The sequence below is a fragment of the Macaca thibetana genome, chromosome 7 (genome assembly GCF_024542745.1).
Source record: "Macaca thibetana thibetana isolate TM-01 chromosome 7, ASM2454274v1, whole genome shotgun sequence".
Taxonomy (NCBI): Eukaryota; Metazoa; Chordata; class Mammalia; order Primates; family Cercopithecidae; genus Macaca; species Macaca thibetana.
The window spans coordinates 149,016,306-149,038,057 of NC_065584.1; the positions used below are offsets into that span (position 1 = coordinate 149,016,306).

Sequence of the window (21,752 nt, forward strand, 5' to 3'; positions counted from 1 at the left end):
CATTCTCCTGCCTCAGCCTCCCGAGTAGCTGGGACTACAGGCGCCCACCACCTCACCCGGCTAGTTTTTTGTATTTTTCAGTAGAGACGGGGTTTCCCCGTGTTAGCCAGGATGGTCTCGATCTCCTGACCTCATGATCCGCCTGTCTTGGCCTCCCAAAGTGCTGGGATTACAGGCTTGAGCCACCGCGCCCAGCCGCATTGTGTTTAATTCTAGAAACTCGAGATACTAATATTATCAAAATGAGTTCACTCCTATTATTTTCATGTTATGTTAGTAAAATTATTTTAGTTTTGGCCAGAGGCAGTGGCTCATGCCTGTAATCCCAGCACTTTGGGAGGCCAAGGCAGGTGGATCACCTGAGGTCAGGAGTTCGAGACGAGCCTGGCCAATATAGCAAAACCCCGTCTCTACTAAAAATACAAAAATTAGCCAGGTGTGGTGGCACGCACCTGTCATCCCAGCTATTTAGGAGGCTGAGGCAGGAGAATCGCTTGAACCCAGGAGGCGGAAGTTGCAGTGAGCCGGGATCGTGCCACTGCACTCCAGCCTGGGTGACGGAGCGTGACTCTGTCTCTAAATAAATAAATAAAGCATATGATCTATATGGACAGTCATGTCTTTTTCATTTTAAAAGTCCATGCTGATGCTAGACGTAAGAGATGATTTGCACAGAGTAAGTGCTAAGGTTGATAAAAATTCCTTCTATAGGGTGTTAATCCTAGAGGGGAAAATAGGAAACTTTGGGGTATAGATCCGTCAGCAGAGCAGAGACACAGAGGGCTTAGGCACCTCATAAGAAGAGCTAATAATACTGCCACTGATCATGGTGATAATAAGAAAGAGAACAAACATGTATTTACTGTTTGCTAAATACAGTGCTGGCACTTTAAATGTATTATGTGAATAGATTAAATGGGTTAATAAATGTAGAATACATAGAATAATGCCTGGTGCATGATAAAAAGCTATATAAACAGTAGCTGCTATTTTTATTGTTGTACTTTTATATTTTTATATAATATATATATTTTTATTGTTATTGTCATACTTTTGGATGGTGATTGTAATTATTCTTCACAGCAACCATATAAGTTAAGTACTATTATTATCCATTTTACAGATGGGAAAACTAGATGCCAGAGGTTAAGCCAGGAAATGGTAGAACAGGATTCAAAATCTCTAGTTTTATGTAGTTGAGCCTTTTTTTTTCAGACAGTCTCACTCCGTCGCCCAGGATCACCCAGCCTGGAGGGCAGTCGTGAGATCTTCACTCACTGCAACCTCTGCCTCCTGGGTTCAAGCAATTTGCCTGCCTCAGCCTCCCGAGTAGCTGGGGTTATAGGTGCCCACCACAACACCTGGCTAATTTTTGTATTTTTTTAGTAGAGACAACGTTTCACCATGTTGGTCAGGCTGGCCTCAAACTCCTGACCTCAAGTGACCTCCCAAAGTGCTAGTATTACAGGTATGAGCCACCATGCCTGGCCTTGAGTCTTTGTTTGGTTCTGACTGCCTAGGAATATAGGTAGCTATTCTACTTAGTGTTGCTGGGAAGTTGCCCTTAAGGAAGTGACATTTAGGCTGATACCGAAAGGTAAAAAGCTACATATGCAAAAGTTGAGAAAGGGAAAGAGTTTTAGGCAGAGAGTACAGCAAGTGCAAAGGCCTGAGGGGAAATGGGTTTGACATGGCTCTTTAAACAAAAATGTCACCTTCTGAGTGAGTTCTTCCCTGAATACTATATTTAAAACTGGCCAGGTGGGGTAGCTGATGCCTGTAATTCCAACACCTTGAGAATCAGAAGCAGGCAGATCATTTGAGTCTGGAAGTTCAAGACCAGCCTGAGCCACATTGTGAGACCTCCTTCTTTACAAAACATCAATTCACTGGGCATGGTGGCATGTGCCTGTAGTCCCAGCTACTTGGGAGACTGAGATGGGAGGATCACTTGAGCCAGGAAGATTGATCAAGGCTGCAGTGCGCCATAATTATACCACTGCACTCCAGCCTGAGTGACAGAGGGAAACCCAATCTCAAAAAAATTAAAAAAGAATAAAATAAAATCACCTGCCTACACAAACTTTCTATACCTTCTTCCCTGTTTTATTTTCTCCATAACACTTATTAATGTCCCATATACTATATAATTTATTTCGGTTGTCTCTCCCACAATGGGATATAAGCTTCATGAGGACAGGGATGTTTGACTGATTTGTTCATTGTTATTGCCAGGGCCTCTCTTAGCCCATGGGACTTTGTCCAGTAAATTAGAAAAGAAGGCCAGGCGCGGTGGCTCACACCTATAATCCCAGCACTTTGGGAGGCCGAGGTGGGCAGATCGCCTGAGGTCGGGAGTTCAAGACCAGCCTGACTTCTAAGGAGTTTGATGTTTTCTTTTCTTTTTTCTAAATAGCAGTCAATTGACAAGTCCCATGGAATACTTTTCATTAAATCAACCAGCCTGACTTCTAAGGAGTTTGATCTTTTCTTTTTTCTAAATAGCAGTCAACTGACAAGTCCCATGGAATACTTTTCATTAAATCATAATCTGTATTTTCAAAAAGCAGTGCAAGTAATTCTGCAGTAGAGTTAGTGGTCAAGTTAGTGGTCCAACTTTCTTTTTTTTTTTTTTTTTTTTTTTTTTTTCTTGAGACGGAGTCTTGCTCCGTCGCCCAGGCTGGAGTGCAGTGGTGCAATCTTGGCTCACTGCAAGCTCCGCTCCCAGGCAAGTTCATGCCATTCTTCTGCCTCAGCCTCTCGAGTAGCTGGGACTACAGGTGCATGCCACCACACCTGGCTAATTTTTTTTTATTTTTTATTTTATTTTTGTATTTTTAGTAGAGACGGGGTTTCACCTTGTTGGACAGGGTGGTCTCGATCTGACCTCGCGATCCCCTGCCTCAGCCTCCCAAAGTGTTGGGATTACAGGCGTGAGCCACCAAACCCGGCCAGTAGTCCAACTTTCAATGCTTTTGGGCCTTGACTTCAGGGATCCATCTCCTGCCTGTTTCATCCTTGTCTATTTGGCATTTTACTTTGTCTGCAAATGTGGGTTTACCATGTTCTTTCAAACTCTGTGCAAGGGAGTTTGGGATGAACTATATGTAAAATGATCATTTTTTCTTGCAACCCCAAATCCAGACACAGTAGGATGGAGTTTTTAATCAGGGTTATCGCAGAAAACCCAGGACCTCAGGTCCTTGTGATTGAATGGGGAGTAAAGGGGAAAATGAGGCCACTTGAACATTATTCTGTTTAGGAACTTGCTGTATGAATTAGTAGAGACCATCACATTTTTCATCAATTCCTACTCTCACCACACACCCCATTGCCCCTGCCAAAAACTACCAGCTTTCTCTGATGTTATGATTTAGGGGCCCTGCCCTGTTTACTGAGGGGATAACAGCTGGAATTATGGCACTATGTTAGCCTTTTTTGAGCTTTTATTTCTCTTTCATGCTGGATTTTTTTTTTTTTTTTTTGGCACCCACGCTCCATTTGAGAATTTACTTTCTCTTTGAGAAGTTTTTGTTGGCAGTTTTTTGTTTTATTGCCTTTTCTGCGATAGGTTAAGGATACAGCTTAGTAAAGAAGGAACCTGCAAGGATTTATTGATGGAGTTCCTGTCCCACCATGCCCTAGGCCTAGTACATACATGCTTCTGATGAATCACTGCTATTAGTATTTAGTGTCTCCTGATCCTCATAGTCCATATTATGCAAAGCATAGAATCTGCCCAAGGGACTTAACAGCTGAGTCACTCACTTGATCTGTTCTCTTTCACTCTTTCTTCCCTTTGTTGGTGGCTGCAGGGAAGAATATGAAAGATATAAAACTGTAAGCAAGAAAAAATCCTGACTATGTATCTTTATTGCTGCTTGGAAAGTGGCCTGGGAGTTCAAATGCAAGGATTTGAAGGTTTGTGCAGCTGCCACAGATAACCTGCTCTCATTGGGATGAGGATGAAGTATTTCCACATGATTGCTCAAGTCCCTTTTCTCTTTGCCCTGATGCCCCCTCCCTGTTCTCTGTTTCATTAATTGCTTAGCAGTTGCTGATGCAATTAAAACGAGATGTGTCTTCAGCCTCTGTGGTTTGCTGTCAGAGCCCTCTTTCTAAGGTCTTTATCTTACTGCTAGGGATGAGTGAACATCTGATTTTGAAGCAAGAGGAGGGAGGGACCTGTGGCTGTAGTTAAATACATTTTTCTAAAACCGGCAGCTTGCAGAGTTAGACTTCTCCTGACATTATTCATTTTACCAAGCCACACCCTAGTCCCTTATGCTGCTCATTAGTAAGGCTTATATATGGCAGCACAGTATATAGAAATGAATCCTGCTGAATTGCTTTTGTTGGTGATGTGGAAAGTATTTTTCATTTTTAACTAAGAGAGAACAAGAAGGAAACAGCCACAAAGTGTGAAAGAGTCAAAACCAAATCCAGGGGTTTCTGTGAAAGACAAGAATCTGGATAGGTTTAAAGGGCTGGAACACTTAACAATCCCCCAGGAAGTGCTGATGCTGCCAGTCTGGAGACCACATTTTGAGTAGTTCTGGCCTAAGCATAATCCCTTACACATAGCTAAGACTCAATATTTGTTGACCAGGTTTTCTCATAGTCTCTCTTAGGATGTGATAGTTTACAAAGATTTTTTTTAAAAACACTTCATTTAACATTTTTTGAGACAGGGTCTCGCTATATGGCCCAGGCTGGTTTTGAACTCCTTGGTTCAAGCAGTCCTCCTGCCTTGGCCTCCCAAAGTTCTGGGATTACAGGCATGAGCTACCATGCCCGGCCTTTCCAAAGATTTTTATCAGCATTTACTTTCAAGCAAAACTGGTTGATTAAAATCATTGCCTGAGCTTTGTACTTTTAAGCCCACCCTCTCTCACAGTTCTCTTGTCAGTTCTCTTATTCATGTTCCTTCCTAGCTGTGTGTCTGTTAGGGTGCTTGATTCTGAAATGCAAAGATGTAGTTACTCTGCAACTTAAATGTTTTTGTTTTGTTTGTTTTTTTGAGAAGAAGTCTCACTCTGTTACCCAGGCTGGAACACAGTGGTGCGATCTTGGCTCACTGCAACCTCCACCTCCTGGGTTCAAGGGATTCTCCTATCTCAGCCTCCCGAGTAGCTGGGACTACAGGTGCGCACCACCACATCCAGCTAATTTTTGTATTTTTAGTAGAGACGGGGTTTCACCATATTGGTCAGGCTGGTCTTGAACTCCTGACCTTAGGTGATCCACCTGCCTTGGCCTCCCAAAATGCTGGGCTTACAGGCGTGAGCCACTTCGCCTGGCCCATTTTGTTTGTTTTATTAAGAGACAGGGTTTCAGGCTGGGCGCGGTGGCACACGCCTGTAATCCCAGCACTTTGGGAGGCTGAGGCGGGCAGATCACCTAAGGTTGGGACTTCGAGACCACAGCCTGACGAACATGGAAAAACCTTGTCTCTACTAAAAATACCAAAAAAAAAAAAATTAGCAGGGTATGGTGACACATGCTTGTAACCCCAGCTACTCGGGAGGCTGAGGCAGGAGAATCACTTGAACCCAGGAGGTGGATGTTTCAGTGAGCCGAGATCGTGCCATTGCACTGCAGCCTGGGCAACAAGAGCGAACCTCCATCTCAAAAAAAAAAAAAGAGGGTTTCATGCTGTCGCGCAGGCTGGAGTACAGTGATGCAATCAGAACTCACTGCAGCCTTGAACTCCTGGCTTCAAGTAATCCTCCCACCTCAGTCTCCTGAGTAACTAGGACTACAGGTGTGTGCTACCGTGCCTGGCTTTTAGGTGTCTTTTTCTTTTCTTGTTTTATTATATTTTTTGTGGAGATGGAGTCTTGCTATGTTGCCCAAGCTACTCTCAGACTCCAGGCCTCAAGTAATCATCCAGCTTCGGCCCCCCAAAGTGCTGGGATTATAGGCATGAGGCACCACACCCAGCCTATTTTAAAGATAAATGTATTATTTCCATTGCTTTATAGTTTTAATTGTATTAGTAAACAAATATGTTGTTATTCTTAAGTTTAAATATACTTCTTACAGAGGTTGAGGCTACATTGTATACAGTCTATATTAATCCTTCAAATGCTAATTAATATTTTAGATATCCTGTGTAGTTGCATGAAGTTAGTGGGAATTTTTCTCGGCCGTAGTTTAAATCTGCCCTTTAATCCCTTTTCCTAGTATCCTAACTATTCTACATGAGATTGCTGGATTTATTGTAGACATAAGTGACAAGACCTAAGGGAACGGAAAGGACGGCTTGAATGTCTCCTACTTAACATTTCTTATTAAGAGAGAAAAGGAGAGATTTTCCTTTTTTACACCAGTGTTTTGAACATTGACACTTAAGAGACTGGATGTGGGGAGTGGAAGAAAGAAGAGGGGTAGGCCAGGCGTGGTGGCTCACACTTGTAATCCCAGAACTTTGGGAGGCTGAGGCAGGTGGATCACCTGAGGTCTGGAGTTCGAGACCAGCCTAACCAACATGGAGAAACCCATCTCTACTAAAAAACAAATACGAAATTAGCTGGGAGTGGTGGCACATGCCTGTATTCCCAGCTACTCAGGAGGCTGAGGCAGAAAAATCACTTGAACCTGGGAGGCAGAGGTTGCAGTGAGCCTAGATCGCACCATTGCACTCCAGTCTAGGCAACAAGAACTCCATTTCAAAGAAAAAAAAAAAAAAGGAAGAGGGGGAAAACCAGAGGTTATCTATAATCAGTAGCATTTTTTTACACATATAGAATTTCTGGCAATAATAATCTTTTGGACACAGGTTGGGAATAACAACCATGGAGGAACTTCTGTTTTCTTAGGAGGTCAACATGTTTATTTTCTCTTGATACTGAATTCTCTTTTCTTATTCATGGTTTTGTATACTATTAATTATATAAATTAATGGGATCCCAGGTAGTATTTGTATATTTACAAAAAGGTTATGAAACTTTAGCAAGGTAAACTTAAAGATAGCCACTTGAATTTTGCCAAAATTTGGAACTTAATCTACATTCTAACCAAGCAAGCTGGTTTTATCTGAGAAAATATAAACAATTACTTGACATACTTGAGAAATTAATAAAAATGGGGACTAATCAGGAAACTAACCTTGAGAAACCAAAACCCCCGGTTTGACTTATTTTAGGTCAAATTTATCTACTTAGTTTATATTATAACTTACAGGTTTAAATGTGGTTATTAATAATAATCTTTTATTCAGTGTCTACTTACTGCCAATTTCATGAGGCTTTCTTTAAACATTAATACTGAGTTTAGGCTAGCTTAAATGTATTATAAATTCTGATACAGATTTCTCTAGTCATGTGCTTCTTAGTTACTATGTCAATTCAGAATTTATCATCAGATTTTTGTTCAGGAAATAAAAAACAAAAAAGTCACTGCTATAAATTATATCCAAGAATGGGGGCTAAAATAAACCTGCAATATCTTGAAAAATTTAACTTCCATGCCCTATTCTAGAAAGCTACTGGATATTTTCTACAAAAAGGAAGATGTGATAGAGGAAAGACGAAATTCAATAAACCATAAAGGTTAAAGGAATCCTCAAAATAGTGGATGGAGCCAGGCGTGGTGGCTCAAGCCTATAATCCCAGCACTTTGGGAGACTGAAGCAAATGGAACACTTGAGGTGGTCAGGAGTTCGAGACCAGCCTTGGGGGTAGAGGTTGTTGCAGTAAGCTGAGATGGTGCCACTGCACCCCAGCCTGGGAGACAGAGCGAGACTCCATCTCAAAAAATAAAAAAGAAGAATGAACTGAGGGCCTAATTTAAGAATCTTATATATATAAAGAAAACAAGGCTGGGTGTGGGGGCACATGTTGTAATCCCAGCTACTTGGGAGGCTGAGACAGGAGAATCGCTTGAACCCAGGAGTCAGAGGTTGCAGTGAGCAGAGATTGCAGCACTGCACTCCAGCCTGGGCAACAAGAGCGAAACTCTGTCTCAAAAAAAGAAAACAGGCTTAGTTCAGTGGCTCATGCCTGTAAACCCAACACTTTGGGAGGTTAAGGTGAGAGGACTGCTTGAGGCCAGGAGTTCAAGACTAGCCTGGCAACATAGTGAAACCCACCCCGCTTGCCTGCAAGTAAACAGAAAAAATAAAAATAAAATATAGATAAATATTTTTTATCTGCTTATTAGGATATGAATGACTTTGCAAGTGTGACTGCATAGGGAAAATAGCATAAAGGAAAAGATTGATAGATTTTTACTTAATAAAAGTTTAAGATTTATTTTTTATTTTATTTTATTTTTTTGTGAAAGTCTCGCACTGTCGCCCAGCCTGGAGTGCAATGGCGTGATCTCAGCTCACTGTGCCCGGCCACAATTTTTTTTTATATCAAAAAAGATTACGAACATTACTGAATGATCTTGCTTCACTGCAGTCCTAAGTCTTGTCATTAGTCTATTTTAGTTATCTTATAGATTCTGGAGTTGCTCCGTCTTATTCTTTACTTGGAATGATTAATTTACAGGAAAATTAATGAATAAGATTTATGGGCCGGGCGCAGTTGCTCACGACTGTAATCACAGCACCTTGGGAGGCGGAGGCAGGCGGATCACAAGGTCAGGAGTTCGAGACCAGCCTGACCAACATGGTGAAACCCTGTCTCTACTAAAAATACAAAAATTAGCCGTGTGTGGTGGCATGCACCTGTAGTCCTAGCTAAGTCAGGAGGCTGAGGCAGGAGAATAGCTTGACCCCACGAGGTGGAGGTTGTAGTAGCCGAGATCGTGCCATTACACTGTAGCCTGGGTGACAGAACAACACTCTGTCTCAAAAAAAAAAAAAAAAAAATTATGACCAGACACGGTGGCTCAGGCCTGTAATTCTAGCACTTTGGGAGGCCAAGTTGCATGGATTGCAAGAGCTCAGGAGTTTAAGACCAGCCTGAGCACTTGGCGAAATCCCATCTGTACAAAAAAGTACAAAAACTATTGGGTATGCTGGCATGTGCGTGCAGTCCTGGCTACTGTAGAGGCTGAGGTGGGCGGATTGCTTGAGCCCAAGAGGTTGAGGCTGCAGCGAGCTTTGATAGGGCCACTATATTCCAGCCTGGGTGATAGAGACCTTGTCTCAGAAAAAACAACAAAATTGTGCAGGATCTGGATTTTTAAAAAATTTGAAAAATTTACATTAAAAATTATAAAACAAAAAGATTTGCATCTGCATTTTGCTATTTATTTTTCTATGTCTTTTTTATTCCCCTTTCCCTCCATCACAGCCCTCTTTTGTGTTAAACAGATATGTTCTATTGTATATATTGTAGGGAGACCCATCTCTACAAAAAATTTAAGAATTAGCTAGAACAGGAAAAAAAAAAAAAAAAAAGAACTAGCTAGGAGTGATGGCGCATGCATGCCTATAGTCTCAGCTACTTGGGAGGCTGAGGTGGGAGGATCAGTTGAGCCCAGGAGGTCGAGCTGCAGTCAGTTGTGATTGTTGCACTGCTCTACAGTCTGGGTGATAGAGCAAGACCCTGTCTCAAAAAAAAAAAAAAAAAAAAAAAAAAAAAAAAAAAAGCCAGGCGCATGGCTCACACCTGAAATCCCAGCACTTTGGGAGGCCTAGGTGGGTGGATCATTTGAGGTCAGGGGTTCGATACCAGCCTGGCCAACATGGTGAAACCCTGTCTCCACTAAAAGTACAAAAAAAATTAGGCGTGGTGGCGCGTGCCTGTAGTCTCAGCTACTTGGGAGGGTGAGGCAGGAGAATCACTTAAACCCAGGAGGCAGAGGTTACAGTGAGCTGAGATCTTGCTACTGCACTCCAGCCTGGGTGACACAGTGAGACTTTTTTTTAAGTGTGTCTCAAAAAAAAAAAAAGCTTTTGTTTTCGTATAGCTCTGTTCCTTTCTTTGTCCTTTGTGCTATTATTGTCATGCAAATGCATACACCTATCAACACAGATTATAAATATTGCTTTATGCAGTTGTCTTTTAAGTCAGATACGAGAAAAAAGTTATAAATAAAAAATACGTTTATACAGTCTTTTCTATTTACCTACTATGGTAGGTAGGCAGAATACTGCCTCCTCCAAAAAATCTATTTCTTATTCCCTGGAACCTGTGAATATGTTACCTTACTTGGCAAAAGAGATTTTATAGATGTGATTAAATTAAGGATTTTGAGGTGGGGAGTTAGCCTGGATTATCCACTTTTTCCAATGTAATCACAAGAGTTCTTGTAAGGGAAACAAGGGAGTAAGAGAGTCAGAGTCAGAGAGATTTAAAGATGGTATACTACTTGGTTTGAAGATGGAGGTAGGGGATGAGCCAAGGAATTCAGATAGCCTCTTAAAGCCTAGAAAAGGCAAGAAAAATGGATTCTCTCCTAGAGCCTCCACAAAGAAATCTTAATTTCTGCTGCTGACATCTTAATTTTAGCTCAGAGAGAACCATTTTAGACTTTGGAACTCCAGAACTATATGATAATAAATTTGCATTGTTTTAAGCCACTAAGTTTTTAGTAATAGTTTCTTATTGCTGCTGTAACTTAATACAGCTATGGGGGAGTTAGCTTTACTGACGTTCTTTCTTTGTATGGATTCAAGTTATTGCCTAGGGCCCTATCATTTTGCTTAAATATTCCCTTTAGTATTTCTTGTAGGGCAGGTCTACTAGCAATGAACTCTCTGAGTTCTTTTCTTTTCTTTTCTTTTTTGAGACAGAATCTCGTTCTGTTGGCTAGGCTGAAGTATAGTGGCGAAGTCTGCAGCCTCTGCCTCCTGGGTTGAAGTGATTCTCCTGGCTCAGCCTCCCAAGTAGCTGGGACTACAGGCATACGCCACCATGCCCGACTAATTTTTATATTTTTAGTAGAGATGGGATTTCACCATGTTGGCCAGGCTGTCTTGAACTCCTGACCTCAAGCAATTTGCCTGCCTTGGCCTCTCAAAGTGCTGGGATTACAGGCGTGAGCCACCGTGCCCAGCCAGTGTCTAGCTTCTTTCAATTTATGAGATTCATCTTTATTCTCTATTACGTTTCCACCAACAATGTACAAGGATTTCCCAAAATCCTTAACATTTGTTATTGTCCACTTTTTAGTGGGTTTGAAGTGATATCTCATTGTGATTTTGATGTGCATTTCCCTAATGGCTAGTGATTCTGAGCGTTTATTCATGCACATATTGGCCATTTATAGGTCTTCTTTGAGAAAATACCTATTTAGATCTTTTGGCCATTTTTATTTGGGTTATCTTTATTTTTAATTGAGTCGCAAGAGTTTTTCTTAATATATTCCGGAGACAAGTCCTTTATCAGATATGTGATTTGTAAATATTTTTTCTTCCAGTCTCTTCTTCTTTTCACTTTTTTTTTTTTAAGGTGGAGTTTCTTATACCCATCCTAGGTGCCGTGGTGCAATCTCGGCTCACTGCAACCTCCACCTCCTGGGTTCAAGCGATTCTCCTGCCTCAGCCTTCCGAGTAACTGGGACTACAGGCGCCTACCATCACACCCAGCTAATTTTCTGTATTTTTAGCTGAAATGGGGTTTCGGCATGTTGGCCAGGCTGGTCTTGAGCTCCTGACCTCAGGTGATCTGCCCACCTCGGCCTCCCAAAGTGCTGGGATTTTAGGTGTGAGCCACTGCTGCACCCAGCCTTTTTTTACTTTCTCAATGGTCCTCAGTTCTGTCTTTATCTTACTTGACCTTTCAGCAGATATGACTGCTCTCTTCTTCATATACCCAGAATTCCACTTTTTTTTTTTTTTTTTTTTTTGTAGAGACAGGGTCTCGCTGTGTTGCTTAGGTTCAGGTTGGCTTCAGCAATCCTCCCACCTCCCACAGTGCTGGAATTACAGGCATGATGCCTGAACTGCTACTTATTTTTAATCTCTCCAACTTCTAAACGCTGAAGTGTCTCAAGGCTTCATTTTCAAACTGCTTATTCTATCACACCCATTCTCTTTGTTATCTCCTCTGCTCTCATTTATATGCTGACAACTTCAGAATTACTATAAGTCTCATATATTCATCTGCCTACTTAACATTTCTACTTAGTTATCTGATAGGCATTTCAAACTTAATATGTTCAAAACTAGACTCCTGATTTTTTTTCTCCAAAACCTGATCCTTTCTCAATCAGTTTTTCTAATTGCTTGGGGCCAAGGAGTCATCCTTGAATCCTCATTCTTTCCCTCCCCACATTGAATCTACCAGCAAATTCTTCTGGCTCTATGTTTATTATATATTGAATGTAATCTGTTCTCACTAACTCCACTGCTGCCAGCCTGTTCCAAAACCACTGCTTAAACTCTTCTGGATTGTTGTAATAGCCCCTGACTAGTCTCCCCTGTCTTTGGTGCCCTATAGCCTTTTCTCAACATGGCAGCCAGACTAATTCTTTTAAAGCATGTCAAATTATTTCATTCTTGTATTGAAAACCCCATAGTGGCTTCCTGTATCATTCAGAAAAACCCAAAGTCCTTACAGTCACTTATATCATCTAGCCCTTATTTCCATTCGGACCTCATTTATTCTCTTCTCTGCTTCTTTCATTCTTTTCTGTCACACTAGCTTCCTTAATATTCATCACTCAAGACATGCCTACCTTATAGCCTTTGTGCATGCTGTTCCTTCTGCCTGTAATGCAAACCTTTCAGTTATCCTCATGGTTTCACTAACAGTACTATGCAGAGCCATATTGGAGCCAGAGGTAAAAGGAAAAATTAATAATATTAACCTGATCTTTAAATTTTGATATTTGTTTATTGTGGATTTTTTGCTTTAATTTTGTTTTGTTTTTATTCAGAGACAGTTTCACTTTGTTGCCCATGACAGAGTGCGGTGGCATAATCATAGCTCACTGTGGCCTCAAACTCAATAATAATAATAATAATGATAGTTTTTGGCCCATAAAAATGGGAACTTTATATGCTTGACCAAATAATTTTACCTCAGAATTTTAAAGGTATGATGTCATTGCCTTCCATCTTCCAGTTAGTATTATCTTCTTCTAATTCTTTTTTTTTTTTTTTGAGACGGAGCCTTGCTCTTTCGCCCAGGCTGGAGTGCAGTGGCTGGATCTCAGCTCACTGCAAGCTTGGCCTCCCGGGTTTATGCCATTATCCTGCCTCAGCCTCCCGAGTAGCTGGGACTACAGGCGCCCACCACCTTACCCGGCTAGTTTTTTTTTTTTTGTATTTTTTTTTTTTTAGTAGAGACGGGGTTTCACTGTGTTAGCCAGGATGGTCTCGATCTCCTGACCTTGTGATCCACCCGTCTCGGCCTCCCAAAGTGCTGGGATTACAGGCTTGAGCCACCGCACCTGGCCTTCTAATTCTTAATATTCTGAAATTTTATTGTGATGTGCTTTTACGTGGAGTTTTTTTCATCTATACTACTAGTTGCTAAGTCCTTTTTGTTCTGCTCCCTGCATGGTCTCTATTTGCTACAAGTTCATTCTTTGATTCGTTTCCACTCATGTTATTAGAGGGTTTCTATCAAATGTCTTGTCATTCTTGATTATCCTCTTGTATTTAAAAGTGAGATGTGTCCGGCCAGACGCAGTGGCTTACGCCTGTAATCCCAGCACTTTCGGAGGCCAAGGTGGGTGGATCACGAGGTCAGGAGTTCAAGACCAGCCTGGCCAATATAGTGAAACCCCGTCTCTACTAAAAATACAAATATTAGCCGGGCATGGTTGCATGCCCCTGTAGTCCCAGCTACTCGGGAGGCTGAGGCAGGAGAATGGTATGAACCCGGGAGGTAGAGCTTGCAGTGAGCCGAGATCGCGCCACTGCACTCCAGCCTGGGCGACAGGCGAGACTCCATCTCAAAAAATAAAATAAAATAATAAAATAAAATAAGTAAAATAAAATAAAATAGTGAGATATGATAGTCCTGTTTTAGAAGCTCTGTTTTCATTGGTGGGGCTTGTCATTTGGTGGCCCTTACTATAGGAGTTGATTGACCATTGATAAGGGATCATCCACCTTCCAGCATCTGTAGGTCTTTTGTCTTAGGCAAGTCATTTTTCCCTCAGAGGAATCAACCCATCTTTTGCCTGCTTTCTCATAGCCCAGGGGAGCAAAAAGGGGTTTGTGTTTGACTGTTGCTGTCAGTGTTGCACTTCATCTCTGTTCGTAGTTGTGCATGGTGCGGGTGAGTACCCAGCCTGTCTGTTCAACATATTCTGAGTAAATGTTCAGACTTGTGCTAGAATCGTGAAGGTAGGGGAGGTGGGAGGAGGCTGCCTTGGGTAGTGGAGATGATCTAGAGCTCTGATTGTATCTTTTAGGACTTTGAGCGATCTTCCTGTTTTGAACCCTACGCTCTTTTCAGAGTACTTGATGCCACAAATTGCTGATCTTTTCCTGGGTTTTGAGTGTTTGCTAACATAGTTTCACCTCTACCAATTTTATAGGCTTAGGTTTCATCTTTTTTTGGTCTCTAAGTTAACGTTTATCCATCTGCTTTCCAGTTCCCAAAATGGTTTTCACATCTCTTGTCTGCTATTCTCTTCTCTCTTGCTCTTTGTCCTCAAGGATTTATGCCAATTTTTATTCATTTGGTTTCATTTTAACAAGGTTTTAAAAGAGAAAAGAGGGGAATGTATAAGTAGAGCGACTCACCCTCAGTTGTACAGGGTGTTCCTTTTAAGAGGGTTCCCTCCTGATCAGAACTAGGATCTCTGACTTGGCACTTTGGGAGGCTGAGGGAAGTGGATTGTTCGAGTCTAGGAGTTCAAGACCAGCCTGGGCAACATGGCAAAACCCAGTCTGTATTTTAATTTATTTATTATCTATTTATTTTTATTTATTTATTTTTTGAGACAGAGTCTTGCTCTGTCACCTGACTGACAGACTGGAGTCCAATGGCCTGATCTCTACTCACTGCCACCTCAGCCTCCCAAGAAGCTGGGATTACAGTTATGCGCCACCATCCCTGGCTCATTTTTGTATTTTTAGTAGAGACAGGGTTTCACCATGTTGGCCAGGCTGGTCTCAAACTCCTGGCCTCAAGTAATCCACCCACCCAGCCTCTCAAAGTGCTGGGGTTACAGGAATGAGCCACCACGCCTGGTCAGCCACTGCACCCAGCCCCGTCTCTATTTTTATTTTTATTTTCTTCAGGCTTAATTCACTTTATTTTTCTTGTATAAAAACCCTATGTTGTAGCCACAGCTGGAGCCTGGGCCCACTGCACGGAGACTCTGGTGTGGGTCTTGACAAGGTGGTCAGTGAATTCCTGATAGGGAGACTTGGTAAATACAGTTTCCTTCCAGAGGTCAGGGGTCAGGTAGCTGTAGGTCTTAGAGATGGCATCAAAGTTGGCCTTGGCGAAGTTGCCCAGGGTGGCAGTGCAGCCCCGGGCTGAGGTGTAGCAGTCATCGATACCAGCCATCATGAGCAGCTTCTTGGGCACAGGCGCTGAGACGATGCTAGTGCCTCTGGGTGCAGGGATGAGGCGCACCAGCACAGAGCCGCAGCCGCCTGTCACCTTGCAAGGGACGGTGTGGGGCTTGCCGATGTTGTTCCCCCAGTAGCCTCTGCGCACGGGGACAGTGGAGAGTTTGGCCAGGATGATGGCCCCACGGATGGCGGTGGCCACCTCCTTGGAGCACTTAACACCCAGGCCGACGTGGCCATTGTAGTCCCCGATAGCAACAAACGCCTTGAAACTGGTGCGCTGGCCAGCACTGGTCTGCTTCTGCACCAGCATAATCTTCAAAACCTCGTCTTTGAGAGAGGCCCGCAAGAAAAAGTCAATTATCTCAGATTCCTTAACGGGCAGGGAGAAGAGGTAGATCTCCAGGGACTTGATCTTCATGTCCTTGACCAAGCGGCCCAGCTTGGTGAGGGGCATCCACTCCTTATCCTCGGCCTTGCCTCGGCGAGTTCCATGGCCTTGGCCCGGCCCCGTCCACTGCCGCGACCCCGCCCCGGATGCCACTGCTGAAACCCCCGCGGAAGCCACTGCGGTTCCCCATCCCAAGGCCACTAGGCCCCGCCGCTGCACCGGCGTCATCCGCCATTAGGTGTTTTCTCGGAGAAGAAGTATTTTTATTTTTATTTCTTTTTTTGAGATGGAGTTTCGCTCTTGTTGCCCAGGCTGGAGTGCAATGGTGCAAGCTCGGCTCACGGCAACCTCCACCTCCCAGCTTCAAGCGATTCTCCTGCCTCAGCCTCCTGGGTAGCTGGGACTATGGGCGCATGCCACCATGCCCAGCTAATTTTTGTATTTTTAGTAGAGATGGGGTTTCACCATGTTGGCCAGGATAGTCTCAATCTCTTGACCTCGTGATCCACACGCCTCAGCCACCCAAAGTGCTGGGATTAAGGCGTGAGCCACCACGCCTGGCTGCTAGTTTGAAAAATATAAAAAAATAAATAAGGAACTAGGCTCTCTAAGAAAACAAACAAACAAACAAAAAAACAAAGAGGGGGCCCTGCTTAAGGTATTTGAAATGAAGGGTTAAAATCTATCCTGGACCTGGTGTGGTGGCTCATGCCTACAATCCCAGAACTTTGAGAGGCCGAGGTGGGAGGATCACTTGAGGTCAGGAATTTGAGACCAGCCTGGCCAACATGGCGAAAACTTGTCTCTACTAAAAATACAAAAATTAGGCGTGGTGATGCACGCCTGTAATTCCAGCTACTCGGGAGGCTGAGGCACAAGAATCACTTGCACCTGGGAGGCAGAGGTTGCAGTGAGCCAAGATCATGCCACTGCAGTCCAGCCTGGGTGACAGAGCCAGACTCTGGGGAAAAAAAAAAATCCAACCTGAGCTTGATTCACAGTGCCTTGAACTTGTTTAGCCCTGAGGAAGGCAGCGTCTCTAATTCACAATGGTCTTATGCTCAGGGTAGCCTTGGACATATGTATTTGTTGCTGTTGTCTTTAGCTAGTAACTTGAATCTGAGGTATATTTCTGCTTTGTTTCTTTAAAATTCTGTAGTAAATTGTTAATGGTTTTTCCTGGGTGAAGATATCTTTTTTTTTTTTTTTTTTTTTTTTTTTTAAAATGTCCCTATGTATTTCCTGTGAATATAGTAACAAATTAGTTTTATCTGTAAATCTCTAGACTAGTTTCCAGTGTAGCTAGCTAGCTGACACCTAATTGGGCACTCAGTAACCTCAGTTAATGCTCATTGACTTTTGCTCTCATGCCATCCAAACTCAGACTCAAGCATGACTTTATTACTTCAAAATTCTGAGTAACAAATTCTTGTCCCATAAACAGTGACTCACAGAAGGAGACTGCTTCTAAAGCATTCTGAAATATATTTTTTACTTTTTTTACTTTTTGTTTTTTTGTTTGGTTTTGTTTTTTGAGACAGAGTCTTCCTCTGTTGTTCAGACTAGAGTGCAGGGGCATGATCATGGCTCATTGCCACCTCCACTTTCCAGGCTTAACTGATCTTCCCACCTCAGCCTCCCGAGTAGCAGGGACCACAGATATGTGACACCATACCTGGCTAATTGTTATTTTTGTAGAAATGGGGTCTTGCCATGTTGCCCACACTAGTCTTAAACTCCTGGGCTCAAGGGATCTTCCCACCTCGGCCTCCTAAAGTGCTGGGATTACAGGTGTGAGCCACCACGTTTGGCCTGAAATATATTTTTTAAATTGAAATAATGTATAAAAGGAAATACACCTCGTGAAGGCTAGTTAACTGATGACCTTGTTCAGTATTCAAGGAGAAGTTAAAGTTAGTTCTCAAAGAAGACAATAGATGCAAAGTTCATGTTGAAGGGAGTTTGTTGTCCTGTTCATGTTCTACCTAATTCTACTACTCACCATCTTTGATTTCTTAACTTTGGCATAAAGAAGAGAGAGGAAGGAGAAGAAAGGAGATAAAGAATAACTATTGGGGGCTGGGCGCAGTGGCTCACGCCTATAATCCCAGTACTTTGGGAGGCCAAGGCAGGCGAATCATGAGGTCAGGAGATCGAGACCATCCTGGCTAACATGGTGGAAACCCCGTCTCTAGTAAAAATACAAAAAAAATTAGCCGGGCGTGGTGGCAGGCCCCTGTAGTCCCAGCTACTCGGGAGGTTGAGACAGGAGAATGGCGTGAACCCAGGAGGCAGAGCTTGCAGTGAGCCGAGATTGCACCATTGCACTCCAGCCTGGGCGACAGAGCCAGACTCCATCTCAAAAAAAAAAAAAAGAATAACTATTAAGCCGGGCATTGTGGCTCATGCACTTTGGGAGGCTGAGGCAGACAGATTGCCTGAGTTCAGGAGTTCGAGAACAGCCTGGGCAACATGGTGAAACCCTGTCTCTACTAAAGTACAAAAAATTAGCTGGGCGTGGCGTCGTGCGCCTGTAATCCCAGCTACTCTGGAGGCCGAGGCAGGAGAATTGCTTGAACCCGGGAGGCGGAGGTTGCAGTGAGCCGAAATCGTGCCACTGCACTCCAGCCTGGCGACAGAGTGAGACTCCGTCTCAAAAAAAAAAAAAGAATAACTTGAGCTGACAATGAGTATCAGCAACATTTTCTACTGTGGCCTTTGTAGCTACAGACTGGTACTGGTCCATGGCCTGTTAGGAACCTGGCCCCACAGCAGGAGGTGAGCAGTGGCTGAGCAAGGATTAGCATCTGAGCTCTGCCTCCTGTCAGATCAGCAACAGCATTAGATTCTCATAGGAGCAAGAACCCTATTGTGAACTGCACATGAGAGGGACCTAAGTTATGCGTTCCTTATGTGAATCTAACAAATGCCTGATGATCTGAGGTGGAACAGTTATATCCCTGAACCATCCCCCCTTCCCGCCAACCCCCCTCTGTCTGTGGAAAAATTGTCTTCCAGGAAATTGGTCCCTGGTGCCAAAAAGGTTGGGGACCAGTGCTTTATGGGAATACTGGGTAGAATATTGATTATTACAGTATTGGAACACAATTAAAGACAGCAAAAATCTTGAGTTCAGTAAAACAAAATACTTCTCAAATTTATTAGACCCATCATATATGCTTTTTAATTAGTTGTCTCTAGTTTTAACCTTTCCCATATATTTCATACAGAGAGACAGCTATAATGTAGCAACCTGTGGCTCTTGTCTTTTATTTCCAGAATAATGATGTTTTTCTTTAAGATAATAATTTCTTTTCTTTGTAGCTTTTCTTCCTATGAGTTGTTATCTCTGCCTGTTGCTTTCTAGAAGAGGATCCAAAAGGAAAATGCTTTGCTGTTTAATCAATGTTTTAGGAGAGGCTACTCTACAGAACTGAGAATGACATAATTTAACTCACAAGGATGGCAAAAACTAAAAGAATTAGTTTATCTGTTTAGAGTATCTGAAGAAAATATCTGCTCATTGTTCTCTAAAGTGGATCTTGCCACCCCACCAGTTGTTGAAATCTCAGCCTTGTCTTTGTACATCTCAGTGTGGAAAGAGGTCAGGGAAAAAATCCTATCTTGCCATCTTCCTTTATGTATGGATTGGTTATTGTTTAGATGAAACTGTATCTATCAGACAGTGGCATATCTGTAGTACCTAGCAGCACAGTACCTACTAGTAGTAGGGCTTCAGTACATTTTTTTTTTTTTTTTTTTTTGCATAAATCCTGAAGTAACTATTAAGTTCTGGGACAGTAGTTCAAAGGGCATAATAAAAAGGGATGAACCATCAAGTTTCTGGAAAATTGTGGTGTATTTGTGTATTTTCTTGCATTTGTGCAGAGACTAGTAAAAGTAAACCTAATTAGATTTTCAAAAGTATTCATTGATTATACTCGAAAAATATTTATGGAGTACTTCCTGTGATCAGGCACAGTGTTAACCCCTGGTATAGAGTGTTGAAGGAGACCTTTAGGAGTCATGAAAGAGGGAATACCCTCCTTCATGAAACTTCCAGCAGTTTATTCTGGTAAGGAAACACTATAAAAATAGCTCTTCTGCCTGAGATAAGTGTTACAAAGGAAAATTACTCTTGATTGTCTATGAATGTGGTGTCTCCAGGTTAATTTTTCTGAAAACAAATGTGGATAGTAGAGTCTCTAAAGAAGTTATCAGGCCAGGCACTGTGGATCACTTGAGGCCAGGAGTTTGAAATGAGCCTGGCCAACAGGGCAAAACCCCACCTCTACTAAAAACACAAAAATTAGCCAGGCATGGTGGCACACGGCTGTAATTCCAGCTACCAGTGAGGCTGAGGCAAGACAATCGCTTGAACCTAGGAGGCAGAGGTTGCGGTGAGCCAAGATCGCGCCATTGTACTCCGCCTGGGTGACAGAGCAAGACTCTGTCTCAGGAAAAAAAAAAAAAAAAAAAAAAAAATATATATATATATATATATATAGGGACGGGTGAGACATGTATGTCCTTTGTACTTGTTAGAAATACAAAGATGATATTTTTGATATATAATGCTTTCTCCCTCCATTCTTGCAGTTTGGCTTGATTTATTTAATTTCTTGTTAGCTCTTTTTTTAAAAATGATTGTGAGAGACTGGGTGTATTATATTTGTAATACACATATTTCTGTGGGGCTCAAAAGTTGTGATTTTCAGCCAGGTGTAGTGGCTTACACCTGTAATCTCAGCACTTTGGGAGGCTGAGGCAGGAGGATCTCTTGGGCCAGGAGTGTGAGACCAGCCTAGGCAACATAGTGAGACTCTGTCTCTACATGCATTCATAAAAAAAATTGTGACTTTTTTTTTCCAACACCTATCATGCTTGGACCCTAAGCCTGATGTCAATCCAGAATCATTGGGTTTAGGTGCTGCTTTTATCTAAGTCCTAGCATTTTGAAGAGGTTCCTACTTGGCAGTGAAAATGCCTGTCTGAATGTAGAGATTCTCATTTTGATGGATACAGGTAATAAAACTCAAGTTAATAGTAGTGCTCTTAAGGATAGCTGCTTTTGATGGTCATACCAGTTTGTATTTAGATAGGATTAGGGCTGAGTGTGGTGGCTCATGCCTGTAATCCCAGCACTTTGGGAGGCTGAGGCCAGAGAATTGCTTGAGCTCAGGAGTTTGAGACCAGCCAGTAACATAGTGAGACCTTGTCTCTACAAAAAAAAAAAAATGCCAGGTATGGTGGCAGGCACCTGTAGTCCCAGCTCCTCAAGTGTCTGGGGTGGGAGGATCACTTGAGCCTGGGAGGCAGAGGTTGTAGTGAGCTGAGATCACAGCACTGTACTCCAGCCTAGGTGACAGAGCAAGACGCTGTCTCAAAAAAAAACAAAATGACTGGGCGCGGTTTCTCATGCCTGTAATCCCAGCACTTTGGGAGGCCAAGGCAGGTGAATCACAGGGTCAAGAGATCGAGACCGTCCTGGCCAACATGGTGAAACCCCTTCTCTACTAAGAATACTAAAATTAGCTGGGCATCGTGGGGCACGCCTGTAGTCCCAGCTACTTGGGAGGCTGAGGCAGGAGAATCGCTTAAACCCAGGAGGCAGAGGTTGCAGTAAGTCGAGATGGTGCCACTGCACTCCAGCCTGGCGACAGAGCAAGACTCCGTCTCAAAAATAAATAAATAAATAAATAAATAATAAAAAAAGGATTAGAATTTAGAAGAGAGAATACAATTCTGACATTTTGTTAATCTTATAAGGCATCTGAGGCCAAGAAAGCTTAAGTGATCACAACTAATGTCTAGATATCTTGAAGGTGCTAGAAAACCATAATAGAAGCCAGGAAAGCTTCCTTTGCACAATTAAGGTCTACTTGTTATAGAGGGAAGGGTAGGAGCAGATTGGGAGAGACCTCCCGAATCTTTTTAAAGACAGCTAAAGTATTTGCATTATAGGTATTTCCCTCCATTAGA

The 21,752-nt window shown here is 42.6% G+C and overlaps 1 protein-coding gene and 1 pseudogene across 5 annotated transcripts in view; one reads left to right on the forward strand and one right to left on the reverse strand.

Annotated features, from left to right (window-relative positions):
- ZNF609 (zinc finger protein 609) overlaps window positions 1-21,752 on the forward strand; it is a 241,570-nt gene that overhangs the window by 114,237 nt on the left and 105,581 nt on the right. The gene's annotated exons all lie outside the window — the stretch shown is intronic.
- Window positions 15,099-16,005, reverse strand: LOC126957988 (40S ribosomal protein S2-like; annotated as a pseudogene). Its single transcript, XR_007727026.1, has one exon. The product of XR_007727026.1 is annotated as a 40S ribosomal protein S2-like (transcript).